Source organism: Mixophyes fleayi, chromosome 12 (genome assembly GCF_038048845.1).
Source record: "Mixophyes fleayi isolate aMixFle1 chromosome 12, aMixFle1.hap1, whole genome shotgun sequence".
Lineage (NCBI taxonomy): Eukaryota > Metazoa > Chordata > Amphibia > Anura > Limnodynastidae > Mixophyes > Mixophyes fleayi.
In genome coordinates, this window is record NC_134413.1 from 78,529,819 (window position 1) to 78,552,562 (window position 22,744).

The 22,744-nt window shown below is 41.9% G+C and overlaps 1 protein-coding gene and 1 pseudogene across 1 annotated transcript in view; both read left to right on the forward strand.

Annotated features, from left to right (window-relative positions):
• Positions 1 to 22,744, forward strand: part of LOC142108566 (NACHT, LRR and PYD domains-containing protein 12-like) — a 154,417-nt gene that overhangs the window by 95,953 nt on the left and 35,720 nt on the right. The gene's annotated exons all lie outside the window — the stretch shown is intronic.
• Positions 1,037 to 15,654, forward strand: LOC142108945 (NACHT, LRR and PYD domains-containing protein 12-like; annotated as a pseudogene).

Genomic DNA, 22,744 nt, shown 5'->3' on the forward strand with positions numbered 1-22,744 from the left:
ATCAGTCTTATGGGCCTGATTCGGAGTGGAATATAAGGTAACTCGCGATTCAAGAAGTTGCTCTCAAATATATGCGTATGTACGTCGTAGTCAGAGTTAAATATTTATTTAGGTCTAATTGAGTAGTAGATGTGTCTGCTTGACAACAGACACAGCCCTCAGACACTTATGTCCAACTTGCGAACATGTACAAAAACCTTTTATTGTATATGATATGTACCCATAGACAAGGCACATCTCTGGCCTTTTTTGGTTCACCTCCTAACTCACCAATTGCTCCTTCTTTGTTTCTACTTATACCTCCACCTCCCTTTCTCTTTCTCTACCTTTTGGCATCCTTCCAGGTTCTTCTCCCTCTATACTTCTTCCCTCGGGGATCTCATTAGCTCTTTTGGCCTTCATTATCACCTCTATGCTTCCAGTGGTATATCAGCCATCTCTTCTTGGATGTTCCAGCTATTTCTTTAGCTGAACAAGACATAAATTGTTCTTTTGTCTGACTCTCACCTCCATCCACAATACCACCCTCTTCTCTTTTCCACAAGTCTGTTGTCTGAGTGTCATCACCTCCTCATTGATTACTTCTTCCCACTTCCACCTTCAGGATTTCTCACATGCTGCTCCCGAGTTCTGGAATCAACTTCTACTCTCAAATAGACTAAGCATCAGTCTCCAAGCCCATTAAACAATCTGCTCATCCCCTTTAGAATGTAAGCTGCTATGACCAGGGCCCTCTCACCTAGTGGTTTCCTTACGTAATTATGTAATTTTGCAGGTTTTTGGATTTATTGAATTTTGTGACTTTTGTACTTATGTTATTTTTATCGTTTTGTTATATGTTTTAGCCCTTTAATATATTTATGTCTTTGTTGAAATAATACGATGGATGCCTGACTCATTTCCTACTCTTTTGCACGGTGTTTCCTCTCTGCTGTCTATCTCTCATACCAGTCATTGTACCTGCACTACAGATTGTTTCATCACAGAGAAGTTTATCTATGTACTCATAAGCGTTGGTTGCTTATCCTGTTGGGCAATGGAGAAGCCCCGTGAATCGGCTACAAAGGTCACCAAAGGTCAGTGCTACTCTGTGCTTTACACTCAAAATTATATATTTGTGACTAGTAAAACATACAGATAATCCACATTTTAATCAGTTTCAACAGAAACCGGTCATAATAAAGAAAATTCATCATCATTATCTATTTATTTATATAGCGTCACTAATTTCGCAGCGCTGCACAGTGAACTAATTCACATCGGTCCCTGTCCCATTGGAGCTTACAATCTAAATCACCTAACATACACACACAGACAGAGAGACTAAGGCCAATTTATAGCAGCCAGTTAACCTACTAGTATGTTTTTGGAGTGTGGGAGGAAACCTGAGCACCCGGAGGAAACCCACGAAAACTCCACACAGATAAGGCCATGGTCGGGAATTGAACTCATGACCCCAGTGCTCTGAGGCAGAAGTGCTAACCACCGAGCCAACATGCTGCCCAATTCAATGCTTCATCTTAGCGACACTACAGTCTAAACTGTGTGCTTTACTGATTCACATCATACATATATAACAGATGCACTGTAATACAAAACAACAAGATATTTACTTACTGTACATTAGTCCAGCTTGGGGAAACTTCACATGAGCATTTGCTATGAATTATAACAAATCTGTATTGTTAGTAGCATTTCATTAATGGACCTTGGAGTAAACCTGTATAGCGCTTAGATAACCAAATCTTAGTAAATAGATTTGCCAGATTCTTATTATTTATATCTGCTGAACTTTTGCTAAAGCTCTATGATCATTATTTCTTAGCAATGATGACATATTTTCTTCTCCGTCTTTATATATATGACATAGAGTTACAGGAGCGTCTAGAGCAACATGAAGATTCAGCACTGAGGATACTATATGAATACTTCAAAGATGATCTTATCTACATTGTGGAGTCCTTGAACACTCGCCGTTTCCTCGGTGAACTGAAAGTCTGGACTAAACTCCAGCTAGAGGTGTGGGAACGCTTACTATATTTACTAATAAATGTTAATATTTCAATAATCTTCACATTTCTTTAAAGTACATAGTAATCCCAAACCACACAGCTGTAGTGAAAGTAGAGCAATAAACTCAACACTTAACAATTTAATAAATTTATCCAGTCTCTCTCCCAGTCCTGCCTACACCTTAAAAACATTGAAAGAATACGCTCTTTTCTTACTCAATATGCTACCAAAATACTCTCCCTCCCGCCCTCTTAGATCTACCTCTGTCCTTCGCCTTGTCTCGTCTCTGGTAACCACTTCTCACTCCCGCCTACAAGACTTCTCCCGTGCTGCTCCCCACTTATGGAATTCCCTACCACGCTCAATCAGACTTTCCCACAGCCTTCAAATCTTTAGATGCTCTTTGAAAACCCATCTCTTATTTAGACGTGACCTTATCTAAGATAACACTATTCATACTAATGCACCCTCACAAGTGTCCCAATCTCCACTCTGAGCCACACTCGCTCCTCTTGTTTCAGCTGTGCCCTCTTAGAATGTAAGCTCTGTAATGAGCAGGGTCCTCCATACCCTTTGTTTTCATGTCTGCATTTATTTTGTCTCCCTTGTATGTCCCTGTTGTTTGTGGAATGACACAGGCTTCATAACATACTTGGGATTTTAAAATCCTGTCCATCATTCTTTGTAAGGTGGCAGTACCGCCATGTAACCAAAAAGATAAGACCTTATATTGGATGAGGTCATCAACGGTGGAAAACATTTTTTTCCTTGCTTTTGTAAATGGTATTTACCAATATATTTTTGTTAGGTTGCCAATATATTTTGAACTCGGGCCCCTTTCAATTCTTCAACCATGGAACTAAGATAAGCAAAACATTTATAGATAGCATTAAGCTTGCGGCAATTACTGAATAATCTAATTTCACCATCGGGTTTGGGGCAAACATAATGATGCCTCAACGCTCATTCTCATTGCTTACATCAGGCTCTAGCATTTTATTTATTTTATTATGTATAGCTTCCTTTTAGTTTTCTGGTAATCAGTGAGATTTATTTACTAAACTAAGCGGGTTTGAAAAAGGTGGAGATGTTGCCTATAGCAACCAATCAGATTCTAGCTGTGATTTATTTAGACATTCTACAAAATGACAGCTAGAAGCTTATTGGTTGCTTTAGGCAACATCTCCACTTTTTCAAACCCGCAGTTTAGTAAATATACCCTTTAAGGTTTACCTTTTTGCTAGGCTGAGCGACAATATCATGTTATATTTTGTCAGTTCTCCTTGGAATATCTGGGAGTACAACCTTATTTTGCTTTATGAAATCTTTATCCGCCTGCTCCTAGTGAACTGACAAAGTCCCAGTCACGTTGATTTTGGATTCCTCTCGTGCCTTCCCCGTCGTTTTGATAAGTTTTATTAATAGTTCTATTTAGACATTATTTTACCTGCCCATCATATTTTATGGTTCACTTGTCCAGCTCTTTTAATAACCTAATTTAGACCATGACTGGCTACTAGGAACTTTATTTCCATGGTAGGAAAAAATCACGTGCCCTCTGTCTCTTGGTTTAGAATATTTAATTTTTTTTCCTGATAAGTTCTACTTCCAATCACTGTAGGCATCCATGAATTGTGTCCACATCATCTGGCCAATGCTGTATCAATGGTGGTTACCTTGTTTATGGCTTACTGTTTGTGCGTATAAATAGCAACTTCCTCTTGTGTTCAATGCTTGTGGTTTCCCCTACTCTGCTCTCCAGTGTGATCGGCTTTTATGTGTGCCAAATCTGTCTTCTGTCTTACTCTCAAAATGCAAACCTGTATACCAAATCAGGCCTTCCACCGGTGTCTCATAACGTTTTTTGCCATACATTACTTAATGCATGAAGTAGTTACAGAATATCTGACCGACTATCAAAATGAGAAAATTGCTATGGTAACAGAGTGCCAATTCCTTCTGCGTATAATGTCTAAATAATAATGACCTATAGGCCAGATGTTGAGCTTGAATGCATCTGAAGATGTAGAATGCATTCACTAATAAAAATGCAATTGTGGGCATATGCCAAGTTAAAAAAAAAATCGCACGATGCGTGCAGGTCTACATCCATAACATATGTGCCAGATATACGTCACCTCTATCTCAGATACACTTACTCTCATGTTTTAAAACATTTGCTTTGATAGCGAAATGCGCATTAGCTATTAGGTGTGAACAAAATTGAAAAAGCCACTCGCGTACGGCAGGAACAGCTGTCCTCACGTACAAAGAAAAATAATAATTTCTGGACATGCACAGAACCAATTAGACTATTTTACTTTGCGCAAACTGGCATAACTCTAACTCAGCATCAGGTCCATAATGTTTCCTTACCATATTGGTGGTAGTCGTCTCACATACTTATTAAGTGTCCAGTTTGTTTTCTTTGCAAAGTATCTATACAATTATTTTTTTAACCTTGTTTTCCATCTAGAGGTATTTGGCAATAAAAGAGGACCTTGGTGACTCTGTATTTGCTGAGACGTTGGTACAAGATATTTTTGAAGCAGGAAGACAAGCTGTGATAGGATTCTGGAAATGTCTGTATGCTCTAAGGGCCGATTGCCCTCATCCTAACTTACTCACAGTATTGGATGAAATCACTCGCACAGGTACCTGTAGGTCTCGTGGACCGTTTTACATAATGATATATATATATATGGAAGATTGGTAGGAAGGGACTGGATGGGATGAGGAGGGTCCACAGCGCATGAGAGAGTGGGTAGCGGAGATCTTGTTAGTAAATGGTGGGAAGGAAGGGTAGGGAGGTTAAAGGCATCCAGTCTTGGTGAAATGGCTCTTAAAGTGAGCTCGAGATGAGGTTGTGTAGCCTGATAATTCCTGGTCTGGCAGGTCAGGAGCACACTAGGAACGCTGGCAGGTCAGGAGCACACTAGGAACGCTGGCAGGTCAGGAGCACACTAGGAACACTAGGAGGTCAGGGACACACTAGGAACGCTGGCAGGTCAGGAGCACACTAGGAATGCTGACAGGTCAGAAGCACAATAGGAACGCTTGCAGATCAGGAGCACACTAGGAACGCTGGCAGGTCAGGAGCACACTAGGAACGCTGGCAGGTCAGGAGCACACTAGGAACGCTGGCAGGTCAGGGGCACACTAGGAACGCTGGCAGGTCAGGAGCACACTAGGAACGCTGGCAGGTCAGGAGTACAATAGGAACGCTGGCAGGTCAGTAGCACACTAGGAACGCTGACAGGTCAGGAGCACACTAGGAACGCTGGCAGGTCAGGGGCACACTAGGAACGCTGGCAGGTGAGGAGCACACTAGGAACGTTGGCAGGTCAGGAGCACACTAGGAACGCTGGCAGGTTAGGGGCACACTAGGAACGCTGGCAGGTCAGGAGCACACTAGGAACGCTGGCAGATCAGGAGCACATTAGGAAAGCTTGCAGGTCAGGAGCACACTAGGAATGCTGGCAGGTCAGGGGCACACTAGGAACGCTGGCAGGTCAGGGGCACACTAGGAACGTTGGCAGGTCAGGAGCACACTAGGAACGCTGGGAGGTCAGGAGCACACTATGAACGCTAGGAGGTCAGGGGCACACTAGGAACGCTGGCAGGTCAGGAGCACACTAGAAACGCTGGCAGGTCAGGAGCACACAAGGAACGCTGGCAGGTCAGGAGCCCACAGGCAGTGTTGAATCTCTCTTCACTCACATCTGAGCCAGTGGGCTGTCACATTGGTATAATCTCTGGTTTAGACGTATGGACCCAGTTTATGTAATTGTTTCCAGCAGGCCAATCGAAAGTGGTCTATATTTTATTAGTGCCAGCTAGGTGGTGTTTGGTAGATGGTGGTCGGCTGTGTTGTTTCTTCATGAGGATGGCAGGAGTGGGCATTTGCCAGATCATGGAAAGTATTTAGCCTCTTTTGCAATTACAGTCCTTATGGTAATGATAATAAGATATATTGAAGTAAGCAGGGTTGATAGTAATATAGTGGTGATGGCTTGTTGAAGCCTGGGCACAGGGATGGGTAAGTAGCTCTGTGATATATACACTCAGATTTTACTGAAGGTCTCTTTTGGTGTTCAGTCACTGATTATGATCTTTAGAGAGAAGAAGGTATAAAAAAAATTGCTCGAATGGAGGAGTGTGTATGATTGGTTACTGGGTGAAGAGAGGATGGCACTTGGTAGTAATGAGAGTAGCTGGGATGGATGGTGAATGATTGGTGAGTGAGAGGGGGAAAGGGCACACAGTGCTTATTTGATGTGAGGTAAAACTAAATTGTGTGTACATAAAGTGGTAAGTGACTTATTGCATTTAGGCTACATTCTCTCCCTTTTCCTTCTCAGCTCTCCCTCCCCTGAAGACAAAGCTGAACCGACAGCCACCAGGACCCCACACAACTATACCTGATCCATCCAACTTCGCACAGGAATCAGGTAAGTAGACCACATAGGACACTGTTTACCACCCAAAGGATCACTCAACTCAATAAATGTCTCCAATTGACACCAAGGGGTATATTTACTAAAGTGCAAGTTCTAGCTGTCATTTTGTAGAATGCACTAAATAAATGACAGCTAGAATGTGATTGGTTGCTATAGGCAACATCTCCACTTTTTCAAACCCTTAGCTTAATAAATATACCCCCAACACTCCATCTCTACATTCGCATTGTTACTCCCAATTTGCCAGTTATTTATACAGCATGTTCTACTAAGCAGCACTTTACAGAGAATATTTAATCCTGTATCACAACCTTCTCCAGCGGAGCATACAATCTATATTCCCTACCACCCATAACCCAATTAACCCATATCACCATTCACGATAATTAGCACCATTTTAATCTAAACAATCATTAGATTGTCTTTCTCCTGCTGCACGAGGATGCAGTTTGCGCAGTGGGTGGGGAAAATGAAAATCACGTCATCATGGTCTCGGAGAATAAGCTTAATTTTGTGCTGCACAAAATACATGTAACTAAAAGGTGAATTGTGTAGATTGTGTTGAAACGTGACACAATCAATTCATGCTAGAACCATGTGGACTCTACAATTATTTAATTAAGCCTTTATGCTATATCTATTTTACTTCTTACATCATGTTACTGCCCCTGTCACATGCAGCCCTGTCTTCACTAACACATCACTGATCTCCTGATATACTCTGTGCTGCTGTGGGACCCTGCTCCTTCCACTATATAACTCTCAGTCTGTGGCTTCTTGCTGCCTCCATTCCCCTCCTATCATGTCACTGCCCCTGTCACATGCAGCCCTGTCCTCACTAACACATGACTCATCTCCTGATATACTCTGTGCTGCTGGAGGACCCTGCTCCTTCCACTATATAACTTTAAGTCTGTATCTTCCTGCTGCCTCCATTCCCCTCCTATCATGTCACTGCCCCTGTCACATGCAGCCCTGTCCTCACTAACACATGACTCATCTCCTGATATACTCTGTGCTGCTGGGGACCCTGCTCCTTCCACTATATAACTCTCAGTCTGTGGCTTCCTGCTGCCTCCATTCCCCTCCTCACATTATGTCACTGCCCCTGTCACATGCAACCCTGTCCTCACTAACACATGACTCATCTCCTGATATACTCTGTGCTGCTGGAGGACCCTGCTCCTTCCACTATATAACTCTCAGTCTGTGGCTTCCTGCTGCCTCCATTCCCCTCCTCACATCATGTCACTGCCCCTGTCACATGCAGCCCTGTCCTCACTAACCCATCACTCATCTCCTGATATACTCTGTGCTGCTATAAATATTTTGATGGTCTAAATCTCTATTAACCGCTATATAAACCAGAAGAGCCAGAAAAAAAAGGTTAAATACAGTAATGTTTTCAGAATTCACTTAAAAGCACCTTACACTATTATCTTTGTTAACTTAACATGTGTTGCAATAAGGTATTTTCTTGCATTTAGAGAACACTCTGGTAGAGAAGATACTGTTGGATGAAATTGGACACTACCTGACCCCAGAACTGAAAGGTGCTTCATACTTATGCAATATGATGATATTTGGTTGTGATGGTTTGGTGACTACTATTTTGTTACAGAATATTGAGTTTCAATGTATTACAGTATAGAAAAGCAAATTGTTTCAGCAAGTTTCAAGTTTCTTGGATTTTAAGTGTATCATGGTCATCTAAATGTCTTGTGAATATGAGACAAGAAAAAGTTTTGTTAATCATTTGGGAATAATAAAAGAGCCACATGTGCTCAATCAGTTCCATGGCTGCCAGTTCTTCACCACCTACAGTACGACCTTTGAAAAAAGTGATGCAAACAACACATCTAACAATATATCATCCAAGACAGTGGTCAAAGTGGGGGTGCATGGCCGGATTAAGGGGGGGGCACAGGGGGTAGGTGCCCCGGGCCCCCCTCTCTCTGAGGGCCCTCCGCTGGGTGCATGATCGCCTTTGCTGACAGCAGCCGCGGTGCTGCTGACACAGAGTGGTCGCATGTGTCAGTGGAGACCCTGCTGGCCGCCGCATCTGTCTCCACTGACACATGCGACCACTCTGTGTCAGCAGCACCGCGCACGCTTGAACAATCCAAAATGGCCAAAATGGCTGCAGCTCCTCCCCGGCATGAAGAGAGTAGGTGAGTCGCCTACTCTCTATATAATTAAATATATCTAGAATAACATTCATTTGGAAGGATCTTCTTAAATATGTATATACGATTATGATTATTCATCTTATGTATATACATATTTAAGAAAACCCTTCATAGCATGATTATTACTTGACTGCTTGATGTGTGTGTATACATATATATATATTTTTTTTTCTGGTGTATGTATATATATATGTAAATATATATATATGTAAATGTATATGTTCATTTGATCAGTTATGTTTTTTCAATAAATATACATTAAAAATTAATATTAGACTGGCAACGCCAATGCCAGAGTGGCAGATTTTATTTTATTAATCATTGGTAAAGTAAAAGCCATCCACTTATATTAAAGTTTGAATAAAATAGTAATATATATATATATATATATATATATATATATATATATATATATATATATATATATATATATATAAAAACATATTTATGTAATCCAATTAAAGCTTTAATATAAGTGGCAGGCTTAGATAATAACTTTAATAATGATTAATAAAATAGAGGGTCCTGCATGATATATATATAGTGGATGCAGAGGGGCACATAGTGTGTGGAGATGAAGGAGGGCACAGTGTGTGTGGAGATGAAGGAGGGCACAGAGTGTGTGGAGATGAAGGAGGGCACAGAGTGTGTGGAGATGAAGGAGGGCACAGAGTGTATGGAGATGAAGGAGGGCACAGAGTGTGTGGAGATGAAGGAGGGCACAGAGTGTGTGGAGATGAAGGAGGGCACAGAGTGTGTGGAGATGAAGGAGGGCACAGAGTGTATGGAGATGAAGGAGGGCACAGAGTGTGTGGAGATGAAGGAGGGCACAGAGTGTGTGGAGATGAAGGAGGGCACAGAGTGTGTGGAGATGAAGGAGGGCACAGAGTGTGTGGAGATGAAGGAGGGCACAGAGTGTGTGGAGATGAAGGAGGGCACAGAGTGTGTGGAGATGAAGGAGGGCACAGAGTGTGTGGAGATGAAGGAGGGCACAGAGTGTGTGGAGATGAAGGAGGGCACAGAGTGTGTGGAGATGAAGGAGGGCACAGAGTGTGTGGAGATGAAGGAGGGCACAGTGTGTGTGGAGATGAAGGAGGGGCACAGTGTGTGTGGAGATGAAGGAGGGCACAGAGTGTGTGGAGATGAAGGAGGGCACAGTGTGTGTGGAGATGAAGGAGGGCACAGTGTGTGTGGAGATGAAGGAGGGCACAGTGTGTGTGGAGATGAAGGAGGGCACAGAGTGTGTGGAGATGAAGGAGGGCACAGTGTGTGTGGAGATGAAGGTGGGCACATAGTGTGTGGAGATGAAGGAGGGCACAGAGTGTGTGGAGATGAAGGAGGGCACAGAGTGTATGGCGATGAAGGAGGGCACAGAGTGTGTGGAGATGAAGGAGGGCACAGAGTGTATGGAGATGAAGGAGGGCACAGAGTGTGTGGAGATGAAGGTGGGCACATAGTGTGTGGAGATGAAGGAGGGCACATAGTGTGTGGAGATGAAGGTGGGCACATAGTGTGTGGAGATGAAGGAGGGCACAGAGTGTGTGGAGATGAAGGAGGGCACAGAGTGTATGGAGATGAAGGAGGGCACAGAGTGTGTGGAGATGAAGGAGGGCACAGAGTGTGTGGAGATGAAGGAGGGCACAGTGTGTGTGGTGATGAAGGAGGGCACAGTGTGTGTGGAGATGAAGGAGGGCACAGTGTGTGTGGAGATGAAGGAGGGCACAGTGTGTGTGGAGATGAAGGAGGGCACAGAGTGTGTGGAGATGAAGGAGGGCACAGAGTGTGTGGAGATGAAGGAGGGCACAGAGTGTGTGGAGATGAAGGAGGGCACAGAGTGTGTGGAGATGAAGGAGGGCACAGAGTGTGTGGAGATGAAGGAGGGCACAGAGTGTGTGGAGATGAAGGAGGGCACAGAGTGTGTGGAGATGAAGGAGGGCACAGTGTGTGTGGAGATGAAGGAGGGGCACAGTGTGTGTGGAGATGAAGGAGGGCACAGAGTGTGTGGAGATGAAGGAGGGCACAGTGTGTGTGGAGATGAAGGAGGGCACAGTGTGTGTGGAGATGAAGGAGGGCACAGTGTGTGTGGAGATGAAGGTGGGCACATAGTGTGTGGAGATGAAGGAGGGCACAGAGTGTGTGGAGATGAAGGAGGGCACAGAGTGTATGGCGATGAAGGAGGGCACAGAGTGTGTGGAGATGAAGGAGGGCACAGAGTGTATGGAGATGAAGGAGGGCACAGAGTGTGTGGAGATGAAGGTGGGCACATAGTGTGTGGAGATGAAGGTGGGCACATAGTGTGTGGAGATGAAGGAGGGCACATAGTGTGTGGAGATGAAGGTGGGCACATAGTGTGTGGAGATGAATGAGGGCACAGAGTGTGTGGAGATGAAGGAGGGCACAGAGTGTGTGGAGATGAAGGAGGGCACAGAGTGTGTGGAGATGAAGGAGGGCACAGAGTGTGTGGAGATGAAGGAGGGCACAGTGTGTGTGGTGATGAAGGAGGGCACAGTGTGTGTGGAGATGAAGGAGGGCACAGTGTGTGTGGAGATGAAGGAGGGCACAGTGTGTGTGGAGATGAAGGAGGGCACAGAGTGTGTGGAGATGAAGGAGGGCACAGTGTGTGTGGAGATGAAGGAGGGCACAGTGTGTGTGGAGATGAAGGAGGGCACAGTGTGTGTGGAGATGAAGGAGGGTACAGAGTGTGTGGAGATGAAGGAGGGCACAGTGTGTGTGGAGATGAAGGAGGGCACAGAGTGTATGGAGATGAAGGAGGGCACAGAGTGTGTGGAGATGAAGGAGGGCACTTAGTGTGTGGAGATGAAGGAGGGCACAGAGTGTGTGGAGATAAAGGTGGGCACATAGTGTGTGGAGATGAAGGAGGGCACAGTGTGAGTTAGTTGTAAATTATTCTTTGAAATATAATAGAGAAAAAATATAAAAATATTAGTTTCCCATAGATTTATGTGTATTATTTTTGCAAACAACTTACAAAGTATTTCTGTCCTGACCTAAATACTCATTACTTTATTTTGACCCAACTACTTATAAAACGGGACTGCTCAGTAATTATTTTGGAGGGGTACCTTGAATAAATTATGGAGACTCTAAGGGTGCCGCAAACTGCAAACTGCAAAAGTTTGGGAACCGCACTGCCTTAATTTTAGATCTTAGGGGCACCCCTGTCTTAAGTGCCCCGGGCCCCCCAAAGCCTTAATCCAGCTCTGTGGGGGTGTATATGGTGACATGCCAAGTAGGAACTATGTTCACAAAAGATTAGTTCAGATAATCAATCAATACACCTCTGACACATCATATTAACCTTCAGATCTGTTTATGGGTCACAGAAGAAGTGACTCCAACAAGCCATCACCTCCACTGGTACTATTTAATGGTCCTAGGAATATTCATCTCTATGATCAAATTATGGATATGAGTGGGGGTAACGTAGTCATGTAGTATTCATTTTCTGTAATATAATCTGTTCTTCTGGTGTAATAGTTGACACAGGTGTAGGGAAAGGATGAAGTTTAAAAATTTCAATAGGCTTTCTAAATAACTAGAGAAAAAATAAGCCGGTGCTCGGTATATCCCATATTATATATGGTACCAACTGCATAGCAATATTAAAGTACTATATGTATACAAACAAAAAGACAGTTGTGGTCAGCGCTTATTCTTAACACTGCATATCTGTGTGCATCTAGCAAAAGGAAAACATGAGGTATTGGTTCATATTTTGACCAAAACATTTAAGCCTGCATCCCAGCATCAAGGCTGTGGAGCACTGTGGCACCTTACAAATCTACGATAATAATAATAATTATTGTGATAATCTTCATTCATTTCCCTATGTGATACTGAACTAAAAACCTTGACCTGTATAAACTTTATTTATGACGTTATAGAGGGACTGGGTGATTGATTTTGAAACCCACCAACTAGAGACAATCTTTTGAAAAAGGTGGGAATCACATTACTTATATTCTAGGTTTATACCACACAACCCAAGAGTTGATTAGTTGTACATAATATTGATATTTATAACACCAAGTCCAACACGAAACCCAACATAGGGTGTAGCACTTAGTTTTGTGGATATAGTCTGAACTGGAGGGGATTGAACATCCCCTATTGATACTCGCCTCTAGACTCACTAAGCATATAACTCCCAGACGAGGCAGTGAGTGCAGGTTTGTCCTTTCATAACAGTAAGATAATTTATAGAAATACATGTGGCCAGCAAGCCTGAAAACACAATACAAGCATACAATATAAAACAAGCACAATACATCATTACACAACACTAAAAATTGTTCTCAAAATAACCCCCGTTTACTCTTCTTTATATTTCCTCTATAAAGCAATAACAACATATAATGATGGATAGATTTTAAGATAATTATGGTAAGTATTTTACTTTAAAGTGAAAAGCAATTTGGATTAAGAAAAAAAACATACATCATGAATCATGAACTTTATTGTTATGTTGTGTCTGGATTTATATTCTGCTTTGTTTCATTTTTAGGTATTCAGGAAAAGCACAAGCAATATCTTTTGGAGAAAACTCAGTATTTAGTGGAGCACAGACCCCCGAGGTCTACGCAGGAACAACAAAGTTTCTACATTACTGAGCGTTATGTGAACATGATTGTTGTCACCACCAATAACTTCAGACATCGTTCTCAGCACGAGCTCATAGAGACTGGGAGAAACCATGAGGATATAATGAGAAAAGAAAGTCTTATGATGGAACATATAGCTCTTAATAAACTGTTTCGGTGGTCTCGCCAAAAACAATGTTTGCCAAGTGTAGTGATGGTGAGCGGGGTACCGGGAATAGGGAAGACCACACTGATGCAGAGGTTTGTCTATGACTGGGTGACTGGAAAACTCTATCAGAGATTTGCTTTTGTCTTCTTCTTCAAATTCCGGGAACTCAATAGACTGGATAAGGTCAGCTTGGAGACGATGATCCTTCAACAATATCCATATCTTCAGGGTCAGCTTGGAAACATCTTAGAGGATCCAGAAAATTTGCTCTTTATATTTGATGGCTTAGATGAAAATAATCAAGATTTGGATTTCACATCGACTCATTTGTGTTGTAATATAAAACAGATAGAAACTCTTGGTGTGATTGTAGTTAGTTTGTTAAGACAGTCTCTTCTCAATGGCTGTTCTATATTAATGACCAGTCGGCCAACTAAACTAACATCAATTGATACTAATGTTTTTCAACGAATATCTGAAATCATGGGATTCTTTCCTAAAGAAAGACAAATGTACTTTGACATTTTTTTCCAAAATAAGGAATTATCACAGAAGGCTTTTCATAATGACACACTATACACTTTCTGTTACATCCCATCGTACTGCTGGATCATCTGTACAGTATTATCAATGTGCTTCAAAGCCCAACCATCTAACAGTGAGCAGCTGATGTCATCACTGCCAAAAACGGTGACACAACTATTTGTGACTTTTGTTGCCAACATTCTGTCCAATCACAGCCAGGATATCCATGGTGCCCGGGAACTGATGACATCTATTGGGTGGCTGGCAGAATTTGGAGTAATGAATCACATTCTTGTATTTGATGAATGAGATCTGGGATCATTCAATGTAGACACTTCCTCACATCTCACGTCAAGTTTTATGATAGAATCTGGCTACTCTCCTAATGTGACCTTCTCCTTCCTACATCTCACCATCCAGGAGTTTTTGGCTGCTCTGGTCCATTATCTGGACTATTCTCCTGAGAAGTTGCAGAGTTCCATTAATAAAGCTGAGTTATATACAGATGGACGAACTGCAATTTTCCTCCGCTTTCTCTGTGGTTTTTTGAATAGTTCTACCAGATCCATCTTGAAATGTTTAGGAGAATTTTCCATTGAAGCTTTGAAAGCCGTAACCATTTGGCTACAGAAAACTCTTGCTGATGTCCGGAAAGATGGAAACATTGATATGGGGAAATTTCTTAATATATTTGTCTACCTCTTTGAGTCCCAGAATAGGATTCTAGTAGAAGAATTTGTGGGATCAAATATAAGTTTTACATTTTCCAGCTTTAATAATCTTACACCTATGGACTGCACAGTGTTGGCTTTTGTTCTCAAATCCTGCAGAGAGACAGAAACAATTGATCTACAGAAGTGCAATATTCAGAGTGAGGGCTGGGAGAGACTGGCACCTGTTCTACACACTATCAAGCACATCAAGTAAGACTGTATACATGTGGTATCATATTCAAAATGTATGGTAGGCCCAATTGCTATTTTTTTGTCTAGTTCAGTTTAGGAACTTTGAGAAAAGAGAGCTTGTTGTAGCAGAAGCTATGATAACTGCTCATTGTCTGGACGTTTCAACAGAAATCTTGACTCAGATGATGATCATATGGTAGTTTGATGGATAGGGGTCATCATCAATGGATGGTTGAAGATGAACTAGATTTGTATTTTCCACCATCATTAATAAAATATCAGATGATGGAATTAAGTTGTTGCCCAGTGATACCTTTCTGGTGGCTCATTATGGCCAACACCCTGTATCATCATCATCATCAATTATTTATATAGCGCCACTAATTCTGCAGCGCTGTACAGAGAACTCACTCACATCAGCCCCTCCCTATTGGAGCTTACAGTCTAAATTCCCTAACACACACACACAGACTAGAGTCAATTTGATAGCAGCCAATTAACTTACTAGTATGTTTTTGGAGTGTGGGAGGAAACCGGAGCACCCGGAGGAAACCACGCAAACACGGGGAGAACATACAACTCCACAAGGCCATGGTTGGGAATTGAACTCATGACCCCAGTGCTGTGAGGTAGAAGTGCTAACCACTTAGCCACCGTGCTGCCCACCCTGTATCTGATATGCAAACCTTTACTCTCACTGGCATAGTGTAATCTCTTATTCATTTGCTTTCCAGCAACTGGCCTGAAGGATTCCCATATTCACCTAATAACATCTGCTTTAGTTCATCATGAGTGCAGGATCCAAAACCTGATGTAAGTTTGTTTATTTTGTATCCATTCTAATTCTATAATGAAATATAATGTACAGCGCTTAATCTCTGACAATGATCCGATGACATCATACATAATGATGATAAGTAACAATGCTTCTACCAACCAGTTGGAAGGATTGTTGCGTTCAGTGTCCACATAATAACTTGTTACAAAAAGAGCCGGCGATGATCTGGATGTCCTGTGTCTAGCAGTATGGGCTCTACATCAAGCTCCACAACAATATGTAGAAAAGTAAACAAATAATATCAACGAATTAGAGAGGTGATGGATGGCAAGTAACTCAAAATGTAATAAGCACTTATAGTTCAAATCTGTTACACATGCGTGGTGGTCATGCATTGTAGTCCGATTAATCCTCAGTCTGTGTAAACCACATATGAGCCATAACCGGTCCCAATTGTAGCGTATCACTGAAATCATTAGCCCACACTAGTACCAAGCTGGGGTCATCGCATATGTGGATGTTATCATGAAATAGAATAGGCTTGCATTAAAAACTGCAAACATCTATTGATAAAACAGAGTGACCACTTACATATAAATTTTGGGTGTCCAGCGACCGTCATAAATAAAAATGTCCACTCCTAGAATAATGTTCCATACATGTATGAGGCAAGAGGTACAAGTTCCTCAATATGTTTCTTCTATTTAAGACTTTTTCTAATTCTATAGCTGTATGCATTCCTCAAAACCCAGTTTACAATTTGTTTTAGCTTTGGTTAACTGTGTTGGATATGTCCACTAATAATCCAGCTCCCTAAGAGCTATGAGCTGTTGTGCCCAGGGGAGTCCCTCAGTCTGTATTGGCACCAGCTCAGTAGGGCGCAGAGTCTAACAGGCTCTCAGGTCTTCACCAAGAACTGTCGCAAGGCAGAATGGGTTTGGCTGCTGAGAAACTGCAGGTTGCGGCCCCTACTGAGCTTACAGACGTGAGGAATGGATAGACCAACAGCAGGGTAATATAAAAAGGGTACCTGGGGTAGGGTCTGATGTACAGCGAGGATCCTTTCAGAGGTTGGTGAGGCACTGCCAGGTCTGATAAACGTTATCAGATGTCCGTCATGCCAAAGGAGAATCCAAGCAGGGTAGTGAGGTCTAGCCAGGTCTGGTACGCAATATAAGATGTCCGCTACACCAAAGGGAGAATCCAAATGAGTAGTGAGATCAAGCCGAATCTGGTACACTCGAAGACTGAGATATAGTAGGAGGACCAAGGGAGACACAGGGAGCAAGGAGCAGGAGTCAGGGATGCAACTTGTTGCTCTGACACAGGCTTGTGCAGTTAAAATTCGATGCATTTTAATGGTGTTTAAAGCATATAGGTCAGTGTAGGACCTGCATATAATGAGGTGCCCTTGACGTTGTGGAGCCTAATACTCTGTCACGAGCCAATGCATAGAGCAAATTTAAACAGCTGAACCTCTGGATACTAATCACATGACCACAAGTTCAGAACTCTTAAAGGGCTATGTGCCTCCTGTTGTACAGTGTGGGATTGTAGCACAGGAGCCGGCACTTCGAACGGACAGTGGAGCAGGAGGAGCGTGCCAGACAGTAGATTCGATAAGTAATAGCTCCGGCGCGTGACAAATAGGCACTCACAATCCTCCTATCGTGGCTGCCAGCATCTCCTCTGGCTTGTCATCAAGGCCTGCGGCTAAAGTGAAATCTTTGAACTATTAGTGTTTTTCGCAGGAGAAAACCCTAAAATATAATAAATATAAATATATATATATATATATATATATATATATATATATATATATATATATATGCTAATTTATGATGGGCCATAAGGTCGCCAATGTATGTCTTCTCTTCTCTGTGTCTGGAGAGTTGGATATCAGTGATGTCACATCACTTATCTACAATAATCGTCTGTCAGATACACTAATTGTGGGTCGTGTTTACCTACTTATCTTGCTTTATTGCATCCTTCCAATTTACTTTTGGACACACATTTGGTGTATTAATGCCATAAATGAACTCTGTTCTTTTTTGTTTTTCATTTCTCACTTATTCTCAACTTATCTGTTCCTCTATAAATTCCTATATTTGTATCACCCTAACACGCTTTGATTTCCCCCCTCCAGAGTCTCCTGCCCATGTCTCATTTTCACTTAATTCTTTACTTTATTAATTTCCAAGAATTTATTTTGACATTTTGGGAAGACACTGCTTCCCTTTGGCAAAGGGCTAAATTTGTATTGCTTTGGAGTTTGGTGCCTGGATCCGTTTCACGTTAGTGCATCAGCGTGCTGTGGGCACTGCTATTAGCTTTTCGACTTTGGTCCCTCTTTATCTTTTATTTTCTGCCGGTATTGGACATCTAGAATGTAGTAGAAATTTGCCAGTGGGCAGTCGAAATAAATAAATGTCATACATAAAGAATGTCCATATTGTCACATATTCCATTGTATCAATAATCTTCGATAGTTCTTGTGTATATTATATACGGTTAAGCGTAAGTGCATTGTTTATATTTTTAATCATACTGTTATATGTTATAGGTCTCCTTCGTCACTTTTAATATTCTTATATTTCACAGGGATGGGGGGTGCATTATCTAAAGTTTCGTTTGTCAGAATCAGTTCATTTATTGTTTTGAATATTCTGTAGGATGGCGTAACAATTTACTATCTTTCTAAAACTTAAAAAACAATTGTTTTGTGCATCAGTTTATTTTTCTCAGTTTTCATTTATAATAGTTACAAGCCGCAAAAACAGAAAAAAACTCTCCAAAAAATCTTTTGTGATTTTCTTTTATAGTTTGAATAAGAATATGCTGTCAGACAGTTCCTGCACCCAACTGGCACGTGCCGTAAGTACTAACTGGTCTCTGAGGACACTTAACCTGTCTGGTAACAATCTGGATGGTCCTCACTTCTGTAACTTGGCGAGAGCTTTGTCCAGTCTAACATGCCGGATAGAGGAATTACGGTGAGTAAATGTGATCTGGTAAATTGATTTAAAGTATGTCAAACAAACTGATTAACAGTGTCTGACATGTGCTATTTATTTAATTTCTATGATGAAAAAAAAGAAGCAATAAAATATTAAACCACTACACATATATATTTTATTAAAATTACCAGGTCCTCAAAACACCTTCCCTAAGAGTTCTGACAGTTATTGGGGTAGAAAGATAATCACACGACTAAAACAAAGTTGTTCCCACAAACTAGGGTATTGTCGTGGACACAGATATTGCTCCTAGATATCATCATCATCGTTTATTTATATAGCGCCACTAATTCCGCAGCGCTGTACAGAGAACTCACTCACATCAGTCCCTGCCCCCTAGGAGCTTACAGTCTAAATTCCCTAATATACACACACACACAGACAGACTAGGGTCAATTTTTGATAGCAGCCAATTAACCTACCAGTATGTTTTTGGATTGTGGGAGGAAATCGGAGCACCCGGAGGAAACCCACGCAAACACGGGGAGAACATGCAAACTCCGCACAGATATAGCCTCTCCTTCTAATGCCACTCCAACCAATCACAGCATCCCCCTTTACCACATAGACACACTTGGAACATTACCCTGTAGTCTCTGTATTCATATCAGCAAGTGATCTGCTAACCAGCAACATCAGTATTCTTATATAGTTTGAGGGGGTGAGTTTGCGTCCAATGAGAGCGGGAGTAAAGGGTGGGTGTGGACTTGGTATGATGTGTTTGGTGTGTTCCGGGTTGGTGGTGTGGTATTAGTGAGGAATAGTCCTCTGTATTGGGGACAGAGATGGTATGTGAGGGAAGGTTAAAAAAACTATTAAAGTGGTGTTTGCATATGGAAAGAGGATTGTGCTACTTGTGTGCATGTATATTATTGTATATTGAATCCAGGAGCCATGGGTGAAATTGGCTGTATGCGGGTGACAGGGTGTCTTGAATGCCATGTCATTATTACATTATCCCTGCACCGTGAGAAGACATTTGAAATGATTTATCTAGCGATGCAAGATTTCAGCAATCAATCTTGCACTCTACTATCACCTCCTCCCACGCGCATATCCAAGACTTTGCCCGCGCTGCCCCCCTCCACTGGAACAAGCTCCCTCCCTCCATCAGAACTTCCCCTAACCTGTCCAGTTTCAAACGGGCTTTAAAAACCCACCTTTTTCTTAAAGCCTTCCAGTCTCCCACTTAACAACCTACCTTATCCTCTGCCTCTCCCCCTTCTTTCCCCTTCCCTGCCTCCGTCCCTCTACTCTCCCTCTCTCGCCTGCGTTTCTCCATCTGTCCACCCCTCCCCTTAGATTGTACGCTCCTCTGAGCAGGGCCATCTCTCCTCCTGTTTCCACCACTTCTAACTCTGCTCTCCAGCTACTTTGCCCTCCTCCTCGAGGGCCCTCCTCCCCCCTCTGGGGGTCTCCCTGTCTTCCGCACCCTCCTTTTGGGCCCCGTCATTTGCGGATACTTCCCCCGCCCTCACTAGCTGTGCATTGAGCTTACTGAGTTGCTGTGCTTTATGTTTACTGTACTGTGCTGTCTCACCTTGTATTGTAAATCGTTTTTGTCCCTGTACGGCGCCATGGACACCTTGTGGCGCCCTATAAATAAAAATTAATAATTAATAATAATAATATCACACAGGTTATAGATTTGCTGAATCACCCCCAAATAGTTCTCTCACACCCATGCACACTTATGATCTGCCACCACCTATTGAATCAGGGCAATAGGACCCCGAGGTACTGTCACACAAACTAACCTGTGTGCACACGTTATACTCTTTGTTGCAAACGGGTTAAGAAAGCACAAACCAGTATTCAAATGGTCAACAAGGTCAAGCAATAGTCTTCATAAAAGGCTAAAGGATTCTTTTGAGCATCATGGAGAAAACTTATTAAACTGTAGATTTAATATACAATGGTACAGGGCATTCGGATATAATAAAAAAGGACATATAATCATTGACATGCAAAAAATAAATGCAGTACAGTCACAAAAACAAATGGGATGAAATTATAGACAATAAACACTTATGTATCATTATGTATATCACTAGGACAAGGCTAAATGAAATGGAAAGTCTATCAATTAGACTGAGTCCCAAGAGCTGACAAATTTGCACTCTCATAGCAGAGTATATAAACAGGTTTTACTGGGAGGGCTTCCAAAGGGGTAGTGTATATTCTAACATGGGGGAGGAATTGTCCCCGGGTGTCTATCATATTTTGTCCAAAAATAGTCCAAAATGCTTTCCCTTCCATAACTTTTCTCAGACATATCACAGAGACATAACTCCTTATTCAAAAAAAACGTTCATATCCTCCCAAACATTTACATATCAAATATGATGGAATTATAACAATAGCAGAAATCATTCTGAAAGATATTTGACTACTGTGGTTTCTCTGTATAGTGGCTATCTATATTTCGCACACCTTATGCGTTGTCTGCCCCTAAGTACAAATTGGCACATTGAATTTTCCAAGCAAAGAATATGAAGAAATGTGCTTTGAAGTTCATATTTTCTGCATATTTTTCACATTAAACCTTCCTAGCTAGTGTTTTACGTGCTTGTACATGATCTTAACTGTCGGCTCCAAGTCGAAGGGATCATGGTTGATCAGGAGGAAGGAGGGTTGTGACATGCATATGTTAAATGAGTTTCCTGAAAGCATTTGTGGGGTAACCTTGTTACCTTCCACTGGGTGGACAGATGAAACTTTTTAGAACACTTTTGTCATAGGGAAATCATGTACATACATATCTATTAGTTATATTATTCTATTTGGGCCCCCACCCTGACACAGTATATAATGTCTGATCATCAATGTTATGTTGCCTTTGCATATGGTTCTATCTATCTATCTATCTATCTATCTATCTATCTATCTATCTATCTATCTATCTATCTATCTATCATTTTTCCCAAGTTCTAGTCACAAAGTGGTCTGCAGTGACTGTCCTACAGAAAGGGAATTCTACTGACCACAACATAGAGAGGGCCAAGATCCCAACCTAAACAAGACCCCAGAATTTGGGCTTGGGACTGTGGACCCTTCACTAAAGGGAAAAGGCCCTGTTCCTCCCAGTAGCCCAGGAGTCAAAAGGACCCAGAGAGGGACAAGGGTGTTCAGTTCCCCCATCACCAAAACTAGGTAGGGTTCCTTGACATCCCCGACCTCCGGATACCAAAGGGTCCCTTAGGAGGAAAGGGTCTTTGGGCCCACCTCTGCTGCAAGGTTTGGACATACCCCTTTCTCTTCTAGTAAGTCCAAAGCTTTTGCTAGGGCAACTGGTTTTGCAGCTCCCCCAGAAGGAGAAAGCCTCCGATGACTTGGGGAGAGAGTTGCCCATACAGGTCTACACCCAAACCCCATAAAACAACATGTGCCACACACAAGGAAAGGAAAAAACTTGAAAATTGGTGTTCAATAACTTGTGCCAATTAAGGCCCCAACTTCTCATTCGGACATGAAAAAAATTGTCCTTGCCCTGACTAAAAGGCTACCAACACTAATAAATACAACATGTGAATATCCGCCCCAATACCAGTTACAGATGACAGGTGGCTATTCACCATCTACACTGAAAACTGAGCATCGTTTTTCACTTACTGCAATCAGGACTTCTGAAATAGGCCGGTGGGCTGGTCAAAACATTGTACATAAAGGACAGATTACTTGCCATAAACTTTGTACATTCTTTTGCTAACATTCTATCTATTATTCTTGAATAGTATCTGGATTATTATATATGGTTACCTGTGAGTACATTATTTCTACATTTACATATGCTGTTATATGGAAAAAGGTATCCTTGGTGGTAAAGAGTCCAAGGGGTATATTTACTAAACTGTGGGTTTGAAAAGTGGAGATGTTGCCTAGAGCAACCAATCAGATTCTAGTTATCATTTATTTCATTCTACAAAATGACAGCTAGAATCTGATTGGTTGCTATAGGCAAAATCTCCACTTTTTCAAACCCGCAGTTTAGTAAATATACCAAAACACAATCTTCATTCTGATCTTCTCTTACAGTTTGAATGGCAATATGCTAACAGACAGTTCCTGCTCCCAGCTAGCATGT